General features: G+C 41.4%; 1 protein-coding gene across 1 annotated transcript in view; it reads right to left on the reverse strand.

The window, feature by feature from the left end:
• FOXK2 (forkhead box K2) overlaps positions 1-13,585 on the reverse strand; it is a 50,559-nt gene that overhangs the window by 17,816 nt on the left and 19,158 nt on the right. The window lies entirely within an intron of this gene.

Genomic DNA, 13,585 nt, shown 5'->3' on the forward strand with positions numbered 1-13,585 from the left:
AGCCTGTTTGTAACTTCACAGTAAATAAATACAGTGAGCAAACAAGAAATTTTATTTTCTCTCTACAAAAACACATTTCAAATACCTGTACTATCTCCTCTTCCTTAATCTGTTAGACTATGCTCAGCACTAAACCCACAATTGCATTCAGACACCTCTTCCACATGATGAACAGGACTTGTCAACAACACAATAGCCAGAAAGAAACCTCAGATTTTTTTTTCCCCAAGTGATTCTACGTAGATGTAGTTTTATAAAGAAAGGGAGCAGCAGCAGACTGGAATGGGGCTAAGAAACATGCCCATGAGTGCAAGATACAGACTGTAAACAAAGTGATTGTTTAGCTGGAAGAATACATTAAACATAAAAGTGAGGTAAGAATTGGAAGGAATTAAGTTGCCTTAAAACACCGACCCTCATGTGTTTTGGTTTTTCTTTCTTACCATTAATCAGTCTAAAGGTGTTTCTAGAATAAAGGTAGCATTTGATTTTCACTACAGTTCTTGCCACATGCACCGCAGCGATGCTTTTTTCCTACAATGCACACCCACAGATCAGGAAGAAGAGAAAGAATCGACAATGACCTTCCTTTTCTCTCAGCCTTACTCCTCAGTGTGGACTACGTCTGAATTTAACAGACGACCTATTTCTGAAACATGCTTAACGTACTAAATTAGGAACAGAATCTATGCCAAAAAACTGCACATCCAGTTCAGCAAGAAAGTTAAAGGGACCAGTTTCTGGCTTGGCAGGTTTTTTTCCTCAGTACATTTAGTAACAACTAATTTCTCTGCTTTTTCCAGTATAAAGTCTTTTTGCCAGTATTGTTATGTGATAACTGAAAGAGGTCTCAGATGCTTTGCTAATAAAAATGTTTTCTAAACATTTCAGTTAATCAGCAATAAAGACAACACTGCAACACTGCTTCTCAGGTGCATGCAAGGTGGGTAACCAGGGGCATCCTTTCTGCTGAAGAGTCAATGAAAATCCCTGTTAGAAAGTGAACAGCATCCATCTGACAGAGACAGGTCTAAAGTTCAGTCACCTGTTCCATATATTTTATGAGGCTGCTCCGTACCTGCAAATTTAACCTCATGTTTTCAGACCAAACTTACTTCAGCTTAAGAAAATCTGAGGGAACAATACCATCAGGGGTACATCGCTTTAGATGCCCATTTAGTGGTTAAATCACTCCTTGCCTGATAAAAAACCCAGCACATAACAACAAGAATCCAGCATCCTGCAATGCAGGAACGGGGAATGGATAGGGACGAGGCAGCCACATTACCAGGAATACGGGAACACATCAAATATACACTCAACAACCGCTCCAACATTCCGTGTAAGTACGCCTATCGAAGCATCTCCCTCCTTAACTCCTGCACTGCCTCAGTCTTCCCTGCAGGCACCTCTCACTAGAGTTGAGGGCGGCTGACTCGGGGAGAGATGAACGCACAGATCTCGCAACACAGCAGAGATGCAGCGCTCCCAAATGTCCATCAAGTCTGGAAAGAAACCAAACACACAGCCAAACCCAGGAGCTTGGACTAAGCAAGGGCACTGAGTAGGTTATGAATGCATCAAACAAACTTGGAACTTACAGTCAGGAACACTATCAAAACCTACAGGTGTTACCGTTACAGTTGACAGCATTTCATATGCAGGGTTTGAAAGGATGGCGTCACTAAGGAAGACACAATATACTTACAGATCGCTGGTTAGAACACGCAAACACCTGCATATTATCAACAGGCATCTGCCAAACGATTTGTATTTGTAACCAGGGGTTTCTCAATAAAAGCAATTTTTTAATAGCTGGAATTCAGAAAAAAAGCAGAATAAAGAGTGTATACTAACCAACAGGTTTTCTGAATCAACTGCATTAAAGCAAACATACTACAGTTGCTTCCAAAATCAATGTAAGGACAAGTTTTAATTTGATCAGAATCCAGCTGGTTTTGGCATATTCTTTAGTTATACAATGAAATAAAGTAAAACCACAGCAAGCCCAGAGGGAGAGACCTGATCAAACACAGTCTCCAGCAACCTGAATCTGATTTTACTCACTGCTTAAAGTGTTTACGATAGTTTCAGGATGTGCTACCACAGGACAGTTGCTATGGAAGAAACTCAGCTATCTTCATCTTAAAAAAAAAGGAAAGAAAAGAAGTAGTTGTGTAAGCTGTGGCTCTGAACCTCACCTACCCAACTGACCACCTATAGAGCATGATGCTATTTGGAGCAGGAAATCAGAGCCACCAAGACTGATCCAGCAGACTGCTATCAACAAGTGTGTACAAAACACCCCTGTTTAAGCAGTCATAGATGACCAGTGCGTTAGTTATCCAGGGGATGAAAACAAAGAGCATGATTTACCTGATGTGCTGGTGTTGCATTTATTTCAAACAACTGGTTACAGGATCCACACTTCAACTACTTCCTACATTTATTATGGCGAGTGCCTGCCTTATGCTTCCTGCAGAGGGGTGGGCAGGGTATGATCTGGGAAACTGCAGCAGAGCTGTCACAGCTAACATGCAACTCAATATTCCTGATAATTCTTCTTTAAAAAGTTAACCCTGGGTTGACTATTGGAAAACAAGACAAGCAGCACTGAATCATAGGACAAGGGATTTTAAGCTGAAAGAGGGGAGACTTAGATGATGTATCAGGAAGAAATGTTTTCCTGTGAGGGTGGTAAGGCCCTGGCCCAGGTTGCCCAGAGAAGCCGTGGCTGCCCCATCCCTGGAAGTGTCCAAAGCCAGGCTGGATTGGCTTTTGAGCAACTTGATCGAGTGGGAGGTGTCCCTACCTATGGCAGGGGGTTGGAACTGGACAGGCTTTAAGGTCCCTTCCAACCCAAACCATTCCATGATTCTATGATTTTTTAATTACTTCCCAGAAAACTCTTAGTATCTCCAGAGCTCCCTGCAGACACAGATTTGCTGACCTAGGCATTGCCTCCGAGAGTTAAGCAGCTTCATGGGGTGCCAGGTGAGTGTCTGGTGGGACAATGGGCATTATTGTATTGTCACATCTGTATTTCTAATATTTTCTCACTACCCCTCAGCAATTCTGTCTGTACTGCAAGGGAAAACTAAGTATAAACTTCTAATTCTGCCTATATAAAAATATCATCTGACTGGAAACAGGGAACACTTTCCTGTCTCCATCTGGGGAGCCAAAACATAGAAGAAGGAATTCAATTTCCTCCCTGTACATAAACCCTGCTATGACACTCAATCACAACCTTAGCATCCTTTGAATTATTCCGTTTTAATTGTCTTTTAAAGACCCAGGACAGACAATGGACGGAAGCTGCCAACCCTGCTGTTCTGTGATCAGCACCCCTAGATTTGACATTCCAGTAGGTTACAAGGGTTCCACACAAACCAAGTCACGGCAGTTACAACTGTACAGTTCAGTTCCTTGACGATGAACATTGGGAAGTGAGGCATCCCCTGTATTTTAAAGAGATCCAAAAGAATAATAAGGTCAGAGTTTTTGAACCCTTCTTGATTTACTAAGAGCCAAGGAGAGCCTCAACTTCTTAAATTAGAAAAGTAAGACCTGCAAAAAGAACCCAGTCAGCACCTGGGGGATTGGTTTTGTCAATCCTTGACTTCAAATACTTTAAAAACAAGATGGACAACAAGGTAACTCACCTCAAAGAGAAACAGGTAATGAACCATACCTTGACCACTAAACAGACCTTTTTCACCTCAGGTTTTCTCTGCTGGCTAAAATGATGGTTTTCATACTTCTTTTTCCTCCCCTGTTTTGATCAGTGAACTAAGAAAAACCCATGGAAATCACCGTACTTCTATATATGGCCTCCCTTCCATTGAAGGGAGATTTGAAACTAATCCCTTTCCTAATCCCTCTTACCTACCTACTTACGGCTCCCCTCCCAGCTACTCTTTCCTCATCACTCCAGTAAAAATGATCCTCCCGGCCAGCTGATTTATTTACACTGCTAGTAGAAGATACGCACCCTTTGAAGCTTAAGTCACCAGTAAGACACCACAGCGCACAATTCCAGGCCCGCTTTTGATTCAATTGTACTTCAAAAGTCAAGCAAAAATTGGTTTTTTTTTTCGTCATTCAGACAGCACCAGAGACAAGTGAGGTTTGGAGGGGACCTCTGAAGGTCTGTAGCCCAATCTCTTGCTCAAAGCAGGGCTCAGTTCCAAATCAGACCAGGTTGCTCATGGCCCTGTCTAATCAACTTTTGAAAGCTTCCAAAGACAGAGCTGGACAATTCATCCCTGTAGCTGGCCATTCTTAACAGTGAATAGTTTTCCTCATTTTCCAGGTATAATTACCTAGTTGCAATTTGTCACAGCTGCTCACCCTCAAACTGTGGGCTCCTGGCACAGCCTGGCTCCATCTTTTCTACACCCTTCCTTTAGGCAGGGGAAGACTGCAAATTACACCCATCTCTAGGCTTCTCCAGGCGAAGAAAGAAACAGAGGTCCTTCAGCCTCTCTGCTCATATGCCCTATACGCCAGTTCCCCAAGTGTCTCTGCAGCCCTCCCCTCACCTCTCCAGCCTGTCATCACTTTTGTTTGCATTGGGCACCCAAAACCGCTACTACATCACACGGGTACACTGTTGAAACACATACAGCCTCCTCTGCAGAGCTGCTCCTTGGCTGGTCATTCCCAGCCTGTATGCACCCCAGACACAGGACTTCATATTGGTCCTTGCTAAACATCACAAGGTTCCTATCCATCCGTTCCTCCAGCTTGTCAGCATCCTGCTAGATGACAGCCTCCACCATAATGACCATTCCCACCTGCAGTCCAGATACTGCCACAGATACTCCGTCCCGGAACCCAGCGCACTGGTGAACAGCACTGACCCCAGTTCTATGAGGTTAGGAAGCCACCTAGGGTATCGCTTCCTTAGGGCCGTCCTATGGAACATCTCTAAATGAAATCTAAGACCAGTGTGTCAAAGCTGGGAGGGACTCAGGTGTTCACAGGAATATGGTACTTGGAAATGACAGTTTGCACAACCTCCTGCTAAGGGGCAAACTTCAGTAGGAAAGAACAAGGACAACAATTTCACCCTTTTTCCATTTGTTGCTCCATTTATTATTGATCTCATCACAATGTATCATTAGGAAATTAATTACAAATTAAACTAGATCTAGCTATTGGTTTTTAACCAATGTTTAAATAAGCAAAGCTTAAAAGATGACTCTTTACAAAACCAACAAGAAATATCATGGAGATACAATTACATCGAATTTCAGCCTTTGTATAGTCTATGTGCACTGCGCCCTCACATCCTGAGAAACAGGTGCATCTCCTAAGAACAGGCTGAGCTTGGTTCCCCTCGGCAATCAAATCAAGACATGCAAGACACTAGGAAACCTGTAAGAAGAGATGCAGCTCCACATCTTGGAGATCCCTGAAGGAACTTCCATTAACTCGGAGAAAAGCAACAATTCCTGCACCAAGGAGCAAGCGGCTGCTTCACTCAGCCCACCCTTTTCCAAAAGAAACATCATCACATTTCTAACTTCCTCATCTTCCTAATTTTATAACAAAAGATTCCTGGTTGTTTAACAACAAGAGCAGGTGTATGAAATTACTCACATCCAGAGTTTCTTTTTAAGACTTTGGGCTGTGATTAATTGAACTGGAAGTCAACACTGCAGTCCTTTTTCAGAATAGAATCATCACCTTTAGACCAAAACAGAACCAACAAATCCAAAACTTAGTGAAAAGACAAACAGAACTGAACTGCTTCCAAGCAGAGTCAAAATTTTAAGATAATCTTAAAGAACCTAACAGTTAAAAATCTGGGTTTCCAAACTAACAATGAAGGCAGGTATATAAATCCATCCAAATAGTCATATATTAAACAGCTATATGAAAACCTCCAGCACTAAATGACTGCTAATGAAGTACACGTTATCAGAAAAAAACTAAATCATTTTCTGTAGGAAGCATTTCCTCGATTCTTGAAACACAAATAACCGTGCAGAGATTTGTTTTACAAAGTCTCTTCTAGGATTACATAAAAAAGTGCTGCTGCAAAACTTCCTCATAATAAAAAAAAGCAAAGAGTCTAAGAAATTTTATCATGAATACACTGAAAAAGGGTGATCCAGCATATCAGAATGCTAACCAGATTATATTTTTTTTCTTGTTGCCTGAAACAGAGAGAACTTTTCTCAATGGGCAATTTTTTATCCAGCTGCTGTTTCACCCACATGAGGCCTAACCACGTGCTTCTGTCACAAATTCTGGCTTTAACATTGCATTTGTAAAACTTCCTACTCTGTTGGTAAGAGCAGACTTTTAGGAGGGGAAATAAAACTAAATAATGCTTCTAAACCATAAAGAAACAAAAAGCCCAGCTCCTCTACCAGCTTTTTAAAAGGAATTTTTTAACACTCTTCTACTTGCTGCTGGCCACAGCCTATACGCAGCGACGTGAGAAGCTGCCCCAGCTGGAACAGAGCATCACTGCCTACCAGTACACGGACCCAGAGCAGCGGGATGGATTCCTCTTCCTTCCTGCCTCCAGCTTTAAACTAAGTCTTGGTGTGGCTAATTTACCATAGCTTTATATTCAATTATGTTTGACCAGAACACTTCAAGACTTTACCCAAAAAGCAGCTGCCCTTTAAACAGCAGCAGCTTTTTCCTCAGCAAATTGTGACCTCCTGTGTGTTTCCCTTAATTCCCTGTATCCTTTGCAATCGATTCCTGTTGACTGAAGATCAATAGTTGCAAAGCACATCCTCCACAAACAGCAAATGTGAGAGCTCCATAGCGAGGTTGACCTCCAGCACCATAAGGAAAAACCCCCAAATTTTTAAACATGCAATTAGATTTCTTATCCGCAGCACTAGGCAGGCTTTGCACGACTACCTGGGTGCTTTTCAGGTGTGCCATCACTGTCTGCACAGTGACACAGAGCAGCATGAGAAAACACCCTGCAGAAAAAGATCCCTGATGTACCGACACCATCAGGTGTCTCAGGTTCAAAAGCAAAGATCAATGCCTCATCAGAAGTGATGAAATCCTGCTGTGGCCTCGTGGTAATTTAAAACGGCCAACAAAGCACTTTACCAAATTCAAAGCAAAGGCTGGAAATCCAACCTGGTTGTAAACCCGGGTCTCCCCAATAGGAAACAGAGGTTACAGATTTCCCCATTCATGTTTTACTGAGTGTGTAAGAATTATGTGAAGTTGTTGGCATTTGTTATGGGAATGGTGCTTCCAGAAGGGTCTGGAATAAGCCTGTTTGCGTCAAAAAACGATGCTATGACAACAGACTGTTGATGATGACACCAGAAACATTCCGGAACCACCAGCAGCAAACACAAACCGAGTAACAAATACACATTGTTATTTGAAATGGTGTTCAATTCCTCTTTCCCGCTTAGAAAGTGAACTTTTGTAAGAACCCGGGTATTTTTAAGCCCATGTTCACAACAATTCCTCCAAGGGCATTTATGAATCGAGACTGAAAAAGGCGTGTCCTGAAGTTGTTTAACTACAGCAAATGTAAATGATTCCACGACCAATTGAAAGCGGATCTTGCCCCTCCCTGGTGTTATTATGCTACAAAAACAAGCATTAATGAAAGTGCTATTAGAAATTTTCAAAGGTTCTTGTTTCAGCAGCCACTCATTTGATTTTCTTTCTCTACCAACCACACAACAATTGGTATTGATTAGCAGCAAAAACATTTTGGTTATCCTACAGTCATGGAAACGGGCTATGGTTAACTACAAATACAGATCTCCAAGTCACAAATTTGCACCACACTCTCCCCTGTTCTTAAGGGGCAAAGCATTTAAACGAGAAGAAGGAAAAAAAACAAAGCAAACCCCAAACCTACAGAAATTCAATACAGTAGCCCTGCACAGGCTGCAGGAACTGACACAGAAATTGGCCTGCAGGCAAGAATGTAGGCAGCAGTTACTGTAGAAACCAAGCTCTTCGTTGCTTTTCTCTAAGCAAAAGAAAGACACAAAAGGGCTGGAAAACAGCGATCGATGGGAAGCAGCTTATAAAGCTGCTTGTCACATCTGCTGCAGGAAAACCAGACACTAATTCATTAAAACTGCTCATGTAATGCCTCTGGAATTTGAGGCTCCCCAGCCTGTGAACACAAAAGAAACTCCGCCTATGGAAACACTGCATTTGTGGGTATTTAGCATCTATGTACACAAAAGCCATATGCACAGTCAGGTTGTACGGTCTCGATCCTTAAATTTCATTCTAAACGACAAAAATTAATTAAATTGTCCAAAAGACTGTGTGACTCTCTCTTTGCCAAATTTCAAACAGCTATTTCGAGTCCCAGCAGAGCACACGTAACTCTATAACACAATAGCTTCCTGTTTAAAACACAGAAACAAAACACTTGCAACAGGAAAGTAAAAATCAATCATCATTTCTTTTTCCTTCCAGATAACTGCATTTAACAATGGTTTCCTATTATCAAATATGCAAGCTTAGACTTTCACCATGACAGTAAACACCATTTCAAAACTTTTCGTAAGGCACAGGATTTACAATCGTGGCTGAGCTGAAGGAGACAAACCAAACCCACTCTGTCCTTTATTCCAAATTTGTTAGTTACCAAGGTGCCTGGCATTCCACTCACAGCTGTGGGGTGCTCACCGTGATGCAAAAGTTCACAGGGAAACATGGAAGGTATAATAATATTATGCACTGTTAAATAAAAAGCTACCGGCAAACCAAACAAAGCTGCTTGCAGCCAAACATACAGGGCTTGGCATTTTCCTACTCCTTACAATTACAGCAGTAGGAGGAAGTACAGTGAACAAGTGCTGTCATGATGTGTTTTTACGCAAGCATAATCATAAAAAAAAGCACTGATGACTCACACATTCCTTCAGGAACAGAAGAGTTCATTTATTACCTCATCAGAGACCTGCATTCTATTGCAAAATCATGCCCTAAACATTAACAAAACCACAGCTACCCACAGAAGCAAGGTTGCACAGAAAAGGAAGACTATTCCTAAATCAAGGAAGCAATGTGTATTTTAGATGGTTTTTGCAGGCAGAACTTTGCTTCTAAGAGCATAACAGCCCTTTATTTCACACAGAAATCCATGACTAACTCAGGCTATTGAACAGTGACAAAAAATGCTTCCTACCACCTCTAGTTCTGAGCAGACAACAGTGTTTCATTTCCCCCTTAAATCTGCCTGGCTGGCCAAAGAACAGGCTTTTCTCAGACTCCTCTCAAAAAGCTATGGGCATTAATTACATCTCACAATTACCCAACAATGCTGGATGTCCAAGGGCCACTCCATATTCGCTTCCCTTTGCTGATACTGCTAGGCCAGCTTTCTCAACAGAAATCGAGGTTTTATAGTATATTCTGAGATAGTTTTTTTAACCACCAGCACTCTGCAGAATGTTTACGGAAGCCACTTTTCAATTTCTTTTCTATTTGCAAATTCCTAAAGCTTTTCTAATCAAGGTGCAGACCCTCTACGAATGGTACACACATGGCCTGCTCCACCGCAGACCTTCCAGAATCACTTGTGTAAACACTCCAGAACCAATCAAGACTCCAAGGAGTCTGAAAGGCCACCAAGGAAAGAAACTATTTAATCTACAACCAACACACTGTTATTGAAAAATATTCCTCAAGAAGCACTCTCCTGCCTTGTTCTTCTAAGACCACGCCAAGTTCTCCAACCGTGGGCTGTCGTAAGGGGCAGCAGGGAAGTGCAGAAAGATAAAACCAAACATAAACAACAGACATGATTTAACAAGTCAGATAGTCATGCAAGTGGAAATCTGTCCAAGGACAACAAAATAGACTTAAATAAAAGTCTTCACTAGAATCCCCAGGAACTATTGTCACTGTGCTGATAAAGGAACAGCAGTACAGGGAAGGGAAGGGTATGGCATGCCAAAAGCAAGCATGGGATTAACTTCTCCAAGAACAAACCTGCACCTGTGTTAGTCATCCATCTGCAGTGAGGGAACTGAACAGATGCCTGATGGTGCACATCCCACAGAAGAGAAAAGCCTAAATGGATTTTGGGAAAACAAGTCTAGGGATGCCTATTTTTCATTGGCTTTAAAGGGACTCTACAGATGTAGAGATGCACACTCTCACTTGCTCACCACCCCCCGAATATTAAGCAAAATGAAAGCCCTTCCAAACAACATTTAGTGGAGTAGTGAGAAATATAAGCCAAGCTTCTTGAAGCAGAGGTACCAACCAGGCTCTCTGCAAGATCAGGTTGATTCGGGGAGGGTTCCATGGGATGCAGCGATGGAATAGCTCAGCATTGCCAAACAGGGCAGGCTCTTCCCCGCCTCCTGCCCAAGCTCTGGTGCCAGCCACACGATCCCTCTGCTTACCTGGAGCCACTCCTTCCTCCAGCAAATTTACTAACTCAGCAGAAAACCACTCTAACCAAAAACATGAAAGTTGCTGATGCTTTTGTAAGTTTAAGTTATCTCAGAATCTACTCTCTCTTCAAAAAGATAATGTTAAACCATCACCACAGCTTAATTTAATGGCTGTATTGTACTTACGCCACAGACAAAATTTTATTATACAACTGTTCTCATCTTTCTCTTTGAAAGGCTGAAATATAAACTAATACAGAAAAATAAGCTTCCAAAAGTTACTGGTCAAAGGGAGTGCAGGACTGCACTTGTAACCAAGAGTGCATGTCCAGTGCTTTTCAAGGAACAACGCTGGGTTAACCTGGAACTTTTCAGCTTGAGTCACGATTTTGCCTGTGGACACTGTTACCGGAATGGATTATGATCACTTCAGCCAAACACTCCTCACAAGGCTTCTACCGCTCTAAAGATGTACGTGTACTAGAAACTACACTGGGAGCAAACCTCCTGGGAGTAATGACAATTATATATGATGTATTACTAAACTAAAACATTTAAATGTTCCCAGATATACTACTTTCAAGGTCTCAACCATAATTGAATAAACATACTGCTCTGCATCACTGAAGTACTGAACACGTCACCATAACTATACATCAGATCCAGTGTTCTTTGCACTCCTAGGCACACCTAAATTTAGGGATAGCAGTATTCCCACAGGAACAGTATATGTAGGAAAGCCTGGAGCACTGGCAAACCCAGAACCAATAATCCTCAAAAACAGGGAGCGGGGAGGCAAGTTGGAAAGGGAGAGAACTTGGGTGTTCGCACCGCAGACAATGAAAGCCACTGCAAAACCCAAGGCATTAATTTCAGAAGGCAAGGCATAGTTCTTGATAAAAAGTGCTAGAAAAGAGCACTGAAATTTCATCATCCCCCCTGCCTCTGCCCATGAAGTATTAGCCCCATTTTTAAAAACAGATTAAACAGATTTGTGACTTGGCCAAGTCATCTTGGCAAGCGTGCAATAGAGCTGGGAACAGAACATATTTTTCCTTAACACCCAATCTTTGTCTAAACTACTGGATCACCCCCTTCAATCTCCCTTCACCTACAAGCACTTTAAGAGGCAGCACACCAGGTGAACCACATACCTTCAATAAAAGGGAGATGATTTAATTAAAGAAGGCTGAAGTACCAAACCCAGAGTTTGTTGCACAGGAGCAGCTGCTTAAGGAGCAAAAGCGCAGCATCTGCGAAGCCTACACAGCAAAAAGTAAAACGTGTATCTTAAGCAAACTATCACATTCTCCGAAACAGAGCTAAAGGAGTTTTCATTTCACCAGCCCTTTACTATTACAGCATGAAAACTGCAGATTAATGCCTACATTCTAATCAAAGTCTACACAGTTACATTCTTAATATAATAAAGAATTTGAAGACTTAAGCTACAGAAACCTCATTTCCCATGTATCTGTGAGAAGCAGGATTTTTTTTCCACTAACAGGAAAAAATTAAAACAGGATTTCAAGTAGTTTAAAAAAAATACCAAAAATAAAGCAGAAAAAGCTAAAATTTATATCCTGAATATTGAAAAATATCTGGGGGGAAAATGGGTTCTTCATTTGCTTTCCTTTAGTAATAAACAAGAGTTCTCATCCAAGGTAACGAACATTGTCAATCTACTAAACCTGTTACTCATTCATGTCTGCTCTGTCCCCCAACACAGAAGAAGCTGCAAATGCCCCAGCAGCACCGAGCCCGAGCCATTGACAAGCCAGAGGAGGTACCACCCGCTTGCAATACTAAAGGACTTACTTTTGTTTTGGTTACCTTTACTATATCTGCTGTTTGTAATTAATCACACTCCTGCCTTGCCCCATATCCAGCTAATGAACCTGCAAAAACTTTCACTGCCCAAATAAAGCCAAGTTACTATTTTTTTTTCATAATAATCAAACTGTTTTGGAGAGGGAAATACATGGCAAATGCCATCTCCACTTCTCTGTTTCTTGTCCTATTTAGATAAAGAACACTGCTGCACCCTCTCCAACTTGTTTTTTACTTTAACTACACTTCCACAGCCAGCCGCAGAGTTCATAACCAGATTGATCCCATACAACAATGAACACCTCATGGGAGGGTAACAACAAAAAGCACATAGTTTGGTTGTATAAACCAAATCAAATCCAAGGGTTTCTGACACTCTAACAACCATGTTTTGAGAGTGGTTTCTTTTTAGCTTTAAATTCCAGACCTTTTTTAATTATTATTCGGTGATTTAGGTCCAGACCATTAAATTTTCTAAAACCAGAACATCAAAATGGAAAAAAATGGTCCCAGTACACAGTGCACTATTTCACAGTACAGTGCTCTGCTTTAAGCTCCAGTCTTTCTTTGAGATACGCTAGAGCCAAACGATCTTTGTAGGAAGTAGCGGACACGACATTAGTTAAAATCTTCCAGATAAAAACTGATGTCGAGTCCAACCATCTTTTCCTCTTGTGCAGCCAAAGGGATATCATTAAGTTTATAAAACGCTTTGAAATGCTGAAAAAAAGCAAGCTGCAATCAACTAGAGAGGTTCTTGTACAGCTACACAGGAACGTTCCGCTGAACTGCTCAAACTGTTGAACTTCTCTCCATAAGCAGGAGTTTGCGAAGCTTTCCTAGATATATACATACATAGACATACAGGTGTATAGATCCAGATCTATCTGTATAAATATATTAAAAAAACAACGTCTTATTTTCACCCACTCAAAAGGAAAGCAACACATGTTCAAGTCAGGCTCCTGCAGGTTATCAGCATCATCCCTCCTTGAACGGGACTGCCCAAACTGTCATACAAACCCCCCTTCAAATCACTGATAACAGATCCCCACAGATCCATCTCCTGGACCTTCTCTATATCACTGGCTGTTATTCTTTAATTTCTGTTGTGCACAAATACTGAGTGCTACAAAATCCTAAATGTCTGTAGTGAAACCTGACTGTAGGATTGCACATTTAAGAACAATTTTATCAGTCATGCGATTTCTTCAAAATTCCACTGCAGAATTCACTTGTAGAGCAAGGCTGAGAAGATGCAAATAAGTTCCATGCATTCACTACCACTTAAAAAAAGAGCTCCAAACACTAATTTTCACAGTATTCAAATTAAGGCATTTCCATTTAGGCTTGAAAGTCAACCAATATTTGAAAGATTCAGA

The sequence above is a fragment of the Cuculus canorus genome, chromosome 18, assembly GCF_017976375.1.
Source record: "Cuculus canorus isolate bCucCan1 chromosome 18, bCucCan1.pri, whole genome shotgun sequence".
Taxonomy (NCBI): domain Eukaryota; kingdom Metazoa; phylum Chordata; class Aves; order Cuculiformes; family Cuculidae; genus Cuculus; species Cuculus canorus.